Genomic DNA, 12,624 nt, shown 5'->3' with positions numbered 1-12,624 from the left:
TGAATCCCATGATTGCCTTCAGAAAGATGCCATGGAAATGAGTCAATTAATATAAATTACTATGGTCTTGTAGGTGTTCTAGAATATTAAATGAGCAAGCTGGCATAAAATACCAACCAGTATCTTTCTTAAATCTTCTCTAAGGCCATTTGAACTATTCTTAATGTTTATTTGTCTAGCTGATTGATTATGCCATTGCTCATTGCAGTGAGTAATGATGGATACAGGAAAAACTATTTCAGTTTGGCGCCGGGTAATTTGTCACAGCATTGCACATTTTGGGGTTCTGTTGTTTTCAAAGTTCTCTCATCTTGTTTGAGCAGGACCAAATTCTAAGATGACTTTTTTTGAGAAAATCTAGTTCCTTTAGCTGGTATTTTTTCAGAAGCCTAAACTCCTGAATCAATCTGACTCAAGTGAAGAGGATGTCACTTTTACTTTGTTTTGGGGCTGTGAAATATGTGTGGCTTTGTCCTGTTTTGCACAAAAGCTGTGCCTTTGGGGATTTGATGGTTCAGTCTCTCCATGAGACAGGAAAAATGAGGGTCTATCATCTCTCTATGAAACTCTGATTCTGTACTGATTTAGATATCAATACTGATAGCTATATAGAAACTCTATTCTACATACTCTTCGAGTCAGTCAAATTATAATTTTGGCTTTATTCTGCAGAAAAGCCTGGGTCAATCTGGTTGTTACTGTTACTACCTGCAGGTAGTAACCCCAATTCTGTCATTAGGGAACTCCTCCGAGATCTCTAAAAGATATAGATTTATGTGGGGTAGTGGCAAATAAATGGGCTTCATCAGAAAGGCTCTGGAAGAACATTCCGACCAAAACTTATCTCAGAGCATATTAATCAAGAAGGAATACATCCAACTTATTTTCTGCTCCTCTCATGTAGTTAGCAGGCCGTGCTCCTTGGAAGTAATTAATGACCCATGCTATCATGGGATTTTAACATGTGCTCTCTCTCTTGGAATTTTGACACCTTGAATAGATTTTGCCAGAGAAAATGACTCACCTTGCTGCAGTTAATAGACCCATGGAAAGTGAGCTCCTGAGCTCAGTTATAAGAGGTTTAAACATTAAAAAACAGATTGGATGCATTTAACTATCAATTCAGGCTAATATTCATGATAATTTGTTATGATTCAGGGGAAGATATTCCAATATTTGTGAAGTGTATTTTAAATAGAATAGTTGGGTCACTGAACTTTCTGAATTGTTAGAATTTCTTGAGCTCAAAAATCTAGAAGCAATCAGGATAGCAAAGTATCTTGAAAACTCATTGTGAGTCTCTGAAAATTATTTTCTATATCCCAAGGAAAATTTTACCCAGTTTCTTGGAAATTAAATTGTAAAGTTTAAGCCTTTTTCAACTTGTAAAATTCTATATGTAGGATTATTCCATTACAATTTCAAGCTTTTTTCTAAGCCAATCATTAATTCGCACAGCAAAGAATAATTTACATATTTTGCAGATTATGCTTTTTTACCCCAGACAATGGCTTAATATCCAAAGTGGCTTTATGTACTGAAAAGACTGCTAACTGTGACTACTTATTCTGTTTCTATGTGCTTCAGAACATTTCTGCTCATTAAAGTATCATATTATTAAATCACTGTGGTAAAGTCTAAGAAAAGAAAGTTCCATTTAACTTCGAAAACTGTTTCTTAGCTGTGTTCAAACACCCATCACAAAACACTTTGGTTTAATTCTGAGGTTCACATTAAGTCATAACTTTTTTTTTCTCCGACATGATTTATTCTTTTTTATAGAAAGCAGAAGACTATGCACAGAAACTAATATCCCATCCTGCACATTCAGAGCTATCATGCTGAACATAGACCATCTCTGAAGTAAGTAGGAATGTCTAGGAAATAAAACCTTGTAAAAAGGCTGATATTCAAATTAATGATCCATGAAATAATTCTTCCAGAAAACAAAAAAAACTCTGAACTTAAGACAAATACAGTTTTCTAGACTCTCATCTTTCCTGTTAATCTAGATTTTGGTATTTTCACTGAAATCTTGCAGTAAACACACATTGTCTCTCAGCTAGACCGAATCACAGAATAACTTAGATTGGAAAAGATACTTAAAATCATCAAGTCCAACTATAAACCTATGACTGCCAAGCCCACCACTAAACCATGTCTCTAAGTACTACATCTACACATCTTTTAAATACCTCATCCAGGATGATGACCCAACCACTTCCCAGGGCAGCCTCTTCAAATGCTTGAAAACACTTCAGTGAAGAAATATTTCCTAATATCCTATCGAAAGCTCCCCTGCTGCAACTGCAGGTCAATTCTTCCTGTACTGTTGCCTCTTACCTGGGAGAAGAGACCAACCACCACCTGGCTACAGCCTCCTTTCAGGTAGTTGTAGAGAGCAATGAGGTCCCCCCGACCCTCCTTTTCTCCAGGCTAAACACTGCCAGCTCCCTCAGCTACTCCTCATCAGACTTGTGGTCCAGATCCTTCACCAGCTTCTTTGCCCATCTCTGGATGTTTTCCAGAACCTCAGTTTCATTCTTGCAGTGAGGCGACAAAACTGAACACAGAATCTGAGGTTTGGCCTCACCAGTGCTGAGTACAGAGGGGTGATCACTTCCCTGGTACTGCTGGTCACAATATTTCTGATCTAACCCAGGATCTCATTGGCATTTTTGGCCACCTGGCCACATGCTGGCTCATATTCAGCCACTGCCAACCAGTTCCCCCAGGTCCTTTTCTGCTGGGCAGTTTTCCAGTCACTCTGCTCCCAGCCTGTAGAGTTTCCTGGGAATGTTGAGACCCAAGTGCAGGACCTCGCACTTGGCCTTGTTGAACTTCATACAGCCTCATACGTCATATTTGGTCCATTGATCTAACCTGCCCAGATCCCTCTGCAGAGCCTTCCTGTTCTCCAGCAGATCAATATTCCCACCCAGCTTGATACTGAAGGTGCACTCAACCCCTTGTACAGATCATTGGTAAAGGTAGTAAACAGGATTGGATGAAATACTTATCTCTGAGGAACACCTCCTGTGGCTGGCTGCCAGCTGAATATAACTCCATTCACAACAAATCTCTGGACCTGGCCACCCAGCAGGATTTTTATTCAATGAAGTGCATGTGTTAAGGAAACTTCCCTGTCCCACCATTTCCTCTGGTAGTCACACTTGCACTGCCTGAGCTAGGACTGAGGCCTGTTTGCAGATAATGCCCTGTTTGTAGCTACATCTCACGCAGTCAGACCAGATTCTTTTACTGGTTTGAGCCCGGGTTTCCCATAGCAGAGTCCTAGACATCTCTTTCCTTAAAATAATTAAATCTTGATGCAATAACTAAATAACAAAATAACAGCTTAAGCTGGGTGCTTCTGGGAGGGACCACAAACAAAGGAACGCCTGGGCTTGTATACTGTTGAAGTCTAGGTGCAGAAAGTCTGCAGTCCTGGCTCCTGCCCCCTGGCCAGTGCCACAGGTCCCTGTGCCCTTTGCACAAAAAGGTTGGTGGCTCACGGCCTGGGGCTCAGTCTTGGGCTCAGGCTCCTGCCCACCTAAGCTCAACTTTCAGCTTGCATGGCAACTTGCAAACTGAACTACCTGCACTAAATGTATTCCTCAACGTGCCCATCCAAGCCATGAGCAGCCAGTTTCTCCAGGAGAATGCTGTAGAAACCAGTGCCAAAGGTGTTACTAAAGTCCAGGTAGACTTTACATCCACAGCCTTTCTCTCATTCACTATGCAGGTTACCTTGTCATAGAAGGAGATCAGGTCAGTAAAGGCAGACCTGCCTTTCCTAAACTTGTGTTGCGTGTGCCTGATGGCCTGGTTGCTCCGCATGTGTGGTATCATGGCACTAAAGATGATCTGCTCCATGACCTCCCCTGGTCCTGAGGTCAGGCTGAAAGTCCTGCAGTTCCCCAGATCGTCCTTCCCACCCTTCTTTTAGGTGTGTGTTACATCTGCTAATTTCCAGTCAATTAGGACCTCTGGTAAATGACTGAAAGAGTCTCAGTGCGCTCTTCTGACTGCCCTTTCAGGGCCCTTGGGTGCATCCCATCTGACCTGAGACTCCTGTGTATATAAGCAGTGTAGCAGGTCTCTGACCATTTCCCCTTGGATTATGGGGTATTATGGATCATTCTGCTCCCTGTCCCTGTCTCCCAGCTCAGGGGGCTGGGTACCCTGAGAACAACTGGTCTGGTTATTAAAAACCGAGGCAAAAAAGTCATTAAGTACCTCTGCTTTTTCTTCCTTCTGTGTGACTATGTTTTCCCCTGCATCCAATAAATGATGAAGATTCTCGTCAGTGCTACTTTTGCTACTAATATATTTATATGAACATTTTTTATTTTCTTTAACTGCAGTAGCCAGATTAAGTTCTAGTTGGGCTTTGGCCCTTTTATTTTTTTTTTTTTTAATACACATGACTAGTGGGGTTTTATGTTTATCATAGAAGAAAATACACTATTGTTCAACAGATTCATTAAAATTTATGATCAATTTATTTGTTAAACTTATTATAGTTATTCTGTTTTTAATGCCAGTATCTTCAAGATTTCAGAAACTGCTTGAGCTATCCACTAACTTCCCATTATTTCCTCAAGTATGCAAAGTCCTATCTTACAGAAACTGATCATCATAATCTCTAAAACACTGATAGGTAAGTCAGAGACTGCCATCATCAGACATGAACATCCATAGATTTTACAGGGCAAAACAAGGTAGCCAGAATGTAAAATACCTATTAGAATTTACCATTTTCAGTATAAGCAGTCCAAAGGACATAGAAGAGCAAATGAATGCAGATGTATGGAAAAAAAACCAAAAGGGAAATTCAAGACTTGTCCTAAGAAACAAGGCATATTATGAAGTTGGCAGGATTTCCAAAATTTGAGCAGCTGGGTAGCAAATAGGAGATGATACGGAGATATTTAGAAGGAGACAGCTGAATATAGGAGGAATGAGGCACTTTTGGAGAGAATTTCTCAAGGGAATAGGAAATCAGTAGAACTGCTTGTGAAGTTAACACATTCATGAGCATGAAAAAAGAGCAGATGTAGGTTCTCTGTGACATTCACAAAGGTGAAACTTTTTCAGAAGTATAAATGGGCTTTTGCTGCAGTGGAATTTCATCAGATTCTGAGTATGTCATTGCTCTGAGTTGCCTTTGAAACACTGTCCATATTTTTATACAATTTTATACATTTTCCTACAACATAGTATAGAATTTATATTTATATTTGATCATTCTCTTTACATAGCTGTATAGCATTTTAACTGTAATAAATGATTACTTTTTATTTTAATTCTAATGACATTGAGGAAACAAACTGGAAATCAAAAGTGGAAGCAATTTTGGAATTAGGAGTTTACTAAAGACAGTTGCACAGTGAAAACAAAACATAAATCATACTATATACCCATGGTATGCACATTCTAGTAGAAGTATCCTGCAGTCCTAAAAGAGCAAACATATATAAATATGAGTAAAATAAATGGGAATGATGAATCCCACACAATAGCTGTTTAGGAGTAAAATTTCCAAGCCATGAACAAGAAGAAAGATCAAAGTCATTGCCATTAAAATAAATAAATATATAACAAACTAATATCTAAATATCACCCATGCTGTTATGAAATTGTATCTCTGAGGCACTATAATAATTAGAATACAAATAATATTTATTGCCACCATAAACACAAGAAATACTAGAAAATGTGGTGAAATGGATGTTTTATTATGTATGTTTATTATATTTTATAAACTGTGAATATTTGTTCTTTAACTTCTGATTTTGTCTTTCCATTTTAACACCTTTACACATTGAATTTTATAGTTCTTTTTTATTTACTTGCCTCTCACTTTTCTTTGGGGCACATATTTATCAGTGGTTACATTTTGTTTATTTTAACAGGCAAAGTAGAGGAATGTATATCAAAAATATGGATGTCCAGACCAAAACTTCTGTTTAAGAATTAACATCTGTTTTTGTTTTATACTTATGGGGTTCTAAGTTTTGACCAGGTTTGGAAACATACTTATTGAAATACTTCATTTGTCAAATTAGAATCTCCTCGGAAGATCTTAAACTTTTACAGGAAAATGGAGACTTCCAGCTCCATGTTTCTGGTCCAGGGAACCCAGCAGCATTTTGTTGGCTCTTGGCTCCAGGGTTCTTGGTGTTCTGATGCTCCCTCACCAGCCCAGAATGTCTTTGACTTAGAGCCTGAACTCATCCTGCCCTGCCCAGGACTGGTGCCCTGATAAGCAGATCTAGGCTGTATCTGCAGGTTTTCAGATGTGTGGACCTACCAGTGTTGATACCGCACACTAAGCTGGCCAGAAAGAAAATGTTTGTGTTAGCAGAACAGGCAGTTCTGCTTTAAGGTAATCCAGATATTTTCCAGACTGAGGTGGACTGCATGCACAGCACTGCAGTATGCCAAATCAATACTTGTTTTGCATCCTACTCCATTGAAGAGAGTAGGTCTGCATTATGCCTCTAATCTAATTTCATGGGTGCTTGAAAATGTAGAAAGTCACTTGCAAGAACAACACAACTTTTCCAAATGCACAATCATTACAATACTGTTACCAAGCCAATGCTGGGCTGGAGAAAACTCTCTGACACTCTGGTTGAAATTTAGTGAAATCACTGAAGAACACTGGGAAGGGCCTCTTTTTCTGAAACCATTTATTTATAATTAGTGTAATGCTAAATTACTTTGCCAAAGCAGAACTGTGTGGTACAACTGGCTAATGCAACAAAAAGTCCTATGGCTTTAACCCCACAAAGGGGTCTTTCTCACTGTGCCTTCTAACGCAGATTAAGTACTTAGACCAAGGGTTTCAATAACAGATTTGGGAACTGCCAAGAAAAGGAGCTATGTATGCAACGCTGGTTTAATTTACACCCCACACTCCCCATATGTTTTGTGAAGTGAATTCTATTAATCTGTTGGTGATAAGAGATGTGGGAGACAAAAATCCAGTCTGCTTGGATGTCTATGGGTGATGGTTATACTTTATATACTTTATTTTTTCACACATTATTTAACTAAGACACATGGACAAATTAGATCGGAGCAAGTGTGGAAGATCAGTGCTGGTAGAGCACCAAATATTATGAAATATATAGCTTAAAATAAGATCTGTTTATGATTATTGCACATAATTAACCTGTAATGAAACTCACATATTAGTTCTCTCCTACTACTATGGGGATTATCCTGCCTTGAACTGCTGCAAACCACCATTTCACATGAAATATTAAATCTGCTATTTTTGTTGAGATAAGTTTGCCAAGTGCTATTATAGATAGTAGCAGATGTACTTTTAACTTGAGCCAGTATCTCAGAAAGTTTAAAATACCTAAATTGGGAGTGTTCTCAATTATAGACCTTTCCTATAAACCAGGAGACAATGTCAGGCTGATATTCATAGATATATGACCATTTCCCTCTGGAAATCTGAGTCAGATACCTAAGTTGTGTTGATTTAAGCAGAACTTCAGTGATATATGCCAGTTGCTGATCTGGGCCAGTAAGTTTAAATAGTATTCTGTGTCCTCTAGAACTTGCTATTCAAGATTTTGTTTCAGCTAAGTGTACGACCAGTATAGCCTTATGAGCATGAAATTAGATAATGCTGACAGTTGATGAGTAGGGGAGATAAAATGAAAAGTATGATCAAGGCATTTTACTTTCGCTTTCAGAGCTTTGTTTCCCCTCAGACCAGTGTGGAGTACAGTCACTTCCACCTTTGACATTTTTGTATGTAAAAGACATACATCCCTGTACTGATCTGCTCATTTCTTTTGAACCTTTTTTTTTTTTTTTTAAACCTTATTCTGGTCATTTAGTTCTGAAATTATTTATCAGAATGCTGTTAAGTAGTCCCTAAATTCTTTACAGTATTCGAGGGTTTTTTTATCCATCCACTTACTGAAAAAAATTCTAATTGCTTTTCTTATGTGTTGTTATGCTTCTAATTATTTCATTTGGGAATTATTTAGTCCTTTTTAAATATATAAATCAAAAACTATTGGCAGACAAAACACAATAAGAATTAGTTCATCATTAGGAAAGCAACTGAAATAGAAAACCTGCGCTGTGATTAGGCATTTTCAGTAAAAAGGAGTTCTACCTGATAAGAGGTAAGGTAGAAGCTACATTATAATTAAGAGATTTAGTTCTTACGACCAAAATTTTCTGGCCAAAATTCTCACTAATTACTGTAATAGAAGATCATTCCCAACATTGTCTCGCACTGCTTTATAATGTGACAAACACAGCATACTCTGGCTACTGAATCATATTTGTCTTCATGCCTGTTTTGCTCAGTCACAAGAGAATACTTACACATATTGTCTATACCCCCTAGCTATTTGATTCAACTTATTATTTTGAGCCAAGATACTCTTTTTACCTACATTTCCTGTACTTTACATATCTGGTTTTTGTTATAATGCACAAAGATCACCATCAGCACCTTCCATTTTTTTATGTTTAATATTACCAGGGAGTTTTTTGCCTTTTTCTTTTTTATATCCTTCTGCCTTGCCTTTGTTCTTTACAAAATACTCCCAGTGCATTTTAAGGTTGTATTTATCAGGTTTCATTTGGGCATTCAAACATTTAATACTGTGAGGTATTCTGTTATTGCAGTATCAAGCCCTTCTGATGAGCATGATGAATAACAACAGGTTGGCTTTTTTAAGGTTAATGACTTCATGATTTACAAGTGAAGATATATGAGCCAAAATTGTTGCATTAATTGTTCCATTAAACAATGCGAACTTTGAATATACTGTTTGGGAATGCCCTGGGGAAGTGTCATCATCATGTTGTATTAATTGTGACATAGCATCTATTTCAGATCTGCCAACAGCTAAGAAAAAAGTACTGCAGCTTATAGCTGCCCAATAACTTAAAGGTTAGTCTCTCCTTAAAGGTTAGTCAGATATTAACGGCCAACAACAAACTGAAAATTACCTCAGACAAAAGCCAGAACACGTCAACAGCAACATAGACTGTTGGACTTCCTGCGGTTTTAAGTGATGTTAAAGCCTGGGGTAATTGGGTTTTGGAGGCAGTTGCATGTATGTAAGCTATAGTAACACCAGTGATGGACTGCTGCCACCTTGTCCTTCTCTTCATTTTGGTCTAGTCAGAACTGCTCCATACAAGAAGCCTCAGCTGAGATCTGTTGGGTTGCAAAAAGATAAAAGAAGAATCAACAAAGATCATCTGCATTTTATGGGATCAGAAATGTTTTTGAAGCAGAACAAATTCCCAATTGGTATAGCTAATTAAAGGAATGTCTTACTTCTGGAATTAATTCCGAGACAACAGAATGGGCACCAGGAAGCTCTTTTTGGTATGAAGAACATCCTTTTTTACATTTGTTGATGGCACCTTAGAATTTAGCAATCTCACATCAATAATTACAAAGGGATGATAATATTAAGTCATTATTTTACTTATTTAAATAACAAGGTTTTTTTCCAGTATTGTTGGTTTTAATAACAAAATAATAGAGTGAAGCCAGCTGATGAATGCTCTCATCTGAATTTTTGATTCACCAGGGATATGCCAAACTTCTATGTTTCAGAAGGAAGATTTTATGGTAATATTTTTAATTTCAAGGGAAAAGATCAGAACAATTCAGAGGAGGTCTGAAATGGCAAATGATCTCTGAATACTCCTAACTCAGAAATACAAGTTTTTTCTTTAACAAGAGCAGAGTAGCTCAATCCAGCCTTGGTAGCTTTAAGCAGGCTTGTGTTCAGAGACCTCAGTAAAGCTCCACCTTTTTCCATTCTGTTTGAGTAGATAATATCTTCCTCTGTTTTAGCTTCCTTTCCTTTTTATATGTGGCTATAGAATGACAAATGATTCTGCTGCCTGTTTACAGGACAACTAGGTATAAGATTACTTGCAACAAGTAAAGTTAAGCAAGCAAATTAGTCTAGTTTATTAATAAACCATTTACTTCACTAAGTGATGAGTGGCATCAGTGTTTGAGGGGGAATGGAAGACACAGGGTACAGACAGAAAGTACAGTATCATTTAGCATCAGTTCTAACTGCAGTTCTTTTTTCCTTTTCTCATTTTTGCCTTTGCTTTCACCAGTGAAAACTGCTTCTGCTTTGTTCCCTCTGTCTTTCCACCTTCTCTGTATTTTGGATGCTTTGTGTAAGAACAGCAGCAAACCAAGCTGGAAGATGTTGCTGCTGCTGCTAGGGAGAAAGGAGATTATTAGATTCTATTTAGTACCAACTAAATGGGTGCAGCTTTCACACAGGGCTTCATGAGAGCGGGAACTAACAAAAATTTCACTGGAAGACATTACCTTAAATTGTTTACCTGGACCTTGGGGTGGGGAAGGTGGGCTGGAGGAAGGGAGAAATTGCAGGAAAAGCATGGCTAACCTTGGCTTTTTCAAAAAATGTGCTGAAACATTTGTAAAATATAGTGTAGGCTTTTATAGTTTTCACCCAGAGTAAAGAATGATTTGTACTGGAAGTGTAAGAATAAATTCAGAAAATGGCAGTGAGAATTAATGGGTAAGTTTCTCTACCTGTGGCTTCCTTATTCTGTTACAGTTTGGGCCTTAGTTTTGAGGAAGACATTGCATCATGAAAGTGGTATCTCTCTTTGATGAGCCCTTCATTAACTTGGACTTATATGTAAATTGTCCCCATGGTTTACATGGGGCAGTTTATATTCAAGTAAACTGAGACTCAGCTGAGCCTCAGCTTATTCACTGATGAGGACTGAAATGTGAAGCTCATGCTTGTTATTATCCCACTTCTGACACCAAAATAATGTTATGATACACTGAAATAATGTTAGGATCCACTTGTTAAGAGATGCCTCTGCCTGAATTAAGATGCAAATGAGACCATATGCTGAAGTCAATAGAACAGATTTCATTTAACAGCAAATGTGAGGTAGAGAGAGACAGACATAGGAAAGGGGTAGGGGGTGGGGTGAGGAAGAGAGAGAGGAGATGGGGGGGAGAGATTAAGCAAAGGACATCCCACGTGGGTCCCTGCAGTGTCCTGCTGGCCCTTGTCTTCTTGGTGGTGGGGATCCCAAAGTGTTCTTCTGGCAGTACCGCTTTTATACTATCCAAATCCATGAGGCAAAGGCACCAATCCCTTAACTTTGAATGGCATGAGTATAAGCAGTTTCTTCCTTTACTCACAGCTTCCCGAAGTGGGAATTTTTGTCCAGACAGACTACCCAGATCTGCCTCACCAGGCCTGGCATTTTCTTGTTGCTGTCTGCACTTTTCCCACAGTTTGCACAGTGGAATCCTGTCCAGTGTGCTCATTCCAAACTTTTCACCTCCATGTAGGCCTGAAATTTACACCTTCCTGTTTGCCATCTGTGCCTGTTGTGGTACCTTATTTTATGAGAACATCCCCCTTTGTGTCAGGGTTTTGAGACAATTAACTGCATTCTTGAATCCTCACAGAGCCATAAATACCATAATGGTACAGACAAAATTGCAGGTGAACACTTGACTGCTAACACACATTTAACATTAATTAATGCCATATTTGTGACTTCTTAATTCTTCTAATCAGTTTTCTAACAGGATAGCAGCTTCTTAGGTGCTCAGCTAAGTCCTTAATGATGACTTTATGCAGTAATGATATTCAGTAGTGTCTTTAGATTGTTTATAGCCCTTAGTGACTGGAAATTGATTATTTTACCTTTTATTGAGCCCTTTTTTAATTTCCTTGCTGAGAATTAGGGACTCATGCAATGGCTTCAGTCCCTAGTTTTACTATATAATTTCCTTCTTATTTCAGAATGCAAATTTGAGAAAAGTATATCTAGAGAAAAGACTAAATATTCAGATTCAATGCATTTAGGATATAGGCAATGGAATTATATGGTTCAATGTCTTGGAATACCCAGATATACCCTATTTTAGTGCAATGGCAAATTTACAATGGAACTCTCTTCTAGCTTATTAGGGATTACCTCTGAGCTATTAGGGATTACATCTGAGAAGCCAAACAGCAGGTAAAACAATGTCTCTTCTTTGCGATATGTATTATTGGATTTCAGTATCAAAAATTGAAAATCTAGTGAAAAGTTACTAGGAAGGATTGCCTCCTGTCAGGAACATATGTTAATTTTACACTAATTTATATCTTTTGTAAATGTGACAGCAGAAGCATATGTGGAAATGTTTGCATGTGGAGGGGAGCAAAATATGTTTTGCTGAAAATAAGATTTTAGCGATTGTCACAGAGTATCTGCTGGTTAACAGTGTTGTGCAAATGATTTGCTGAAAATTGCAGACTGAACACAAGTCCTTTGATACTCTAGCAGAAAAGACAAAAGAGATGCAAAGTGAATATCTGGGTTTTGTTTTACTATGATAACACCTAGCTCCGTCTGCAGTCTCCAGCTCTAGCATTACTGCAGACTGGCAATCTAAAAATTAGTAATACATGGGAACTCTCACTGCTCCCTCCCTCTTCATTGATTATAACAAAATAAACCTGTCATTTTTTCACACTCAACATCTGCTGAGGAAAACACTATTTGAAAATAAGGTGCAAAATTCTGATGTAGAAAAGGTCTGTTTTATAGGAA

At 38.0% G+C, this 12,624-nt stretch overlaps 1 long non-coding RNA gene across 2 annotated transcripts in view; it reads right to left on the bottom strand.

The window, feature by feature from the left end:
* The window catches only part of LOC108449037, a 113,900-nt gene extending 104,299 nt beyond the window's left edge, over window positions 1-9,601 (bottom strand). For both annotated transcript variants that reach the window (XR_001865136.1, XR_001865137.1), the window contains exon 1: window positions 8,998-9,601. This is a non-coding gene — a long non-coding RNA (uncharacterized LOC108449037). The remainder of the gene's footprint in view (window positions 1-8,997) is intronic.
* Window positions 9,602-12,624: the final 3,023 nt, after the last annotated feature.

Source organism: Corvus brachyrhynchos, unplaced genomic scaffold, assembly GCF_000691975.1.
Source record: "Corvus brachyrhynchos isolate BGI_N302 unplaced genomic scaffold, ASM69197v1 scaffold29, whole genome shotgun sequence".
NCBI lineage: Eukaryota > Metazoa > Chordata > Aves > Passeriformes > Corvidae > Corvus > Corvus brachyrhynchos.
The sequence above is the reverse complement of the archived record's forward strand: the minus strand, read 5'-3'. Positions and strand labels throughout refer to the sequence as shown.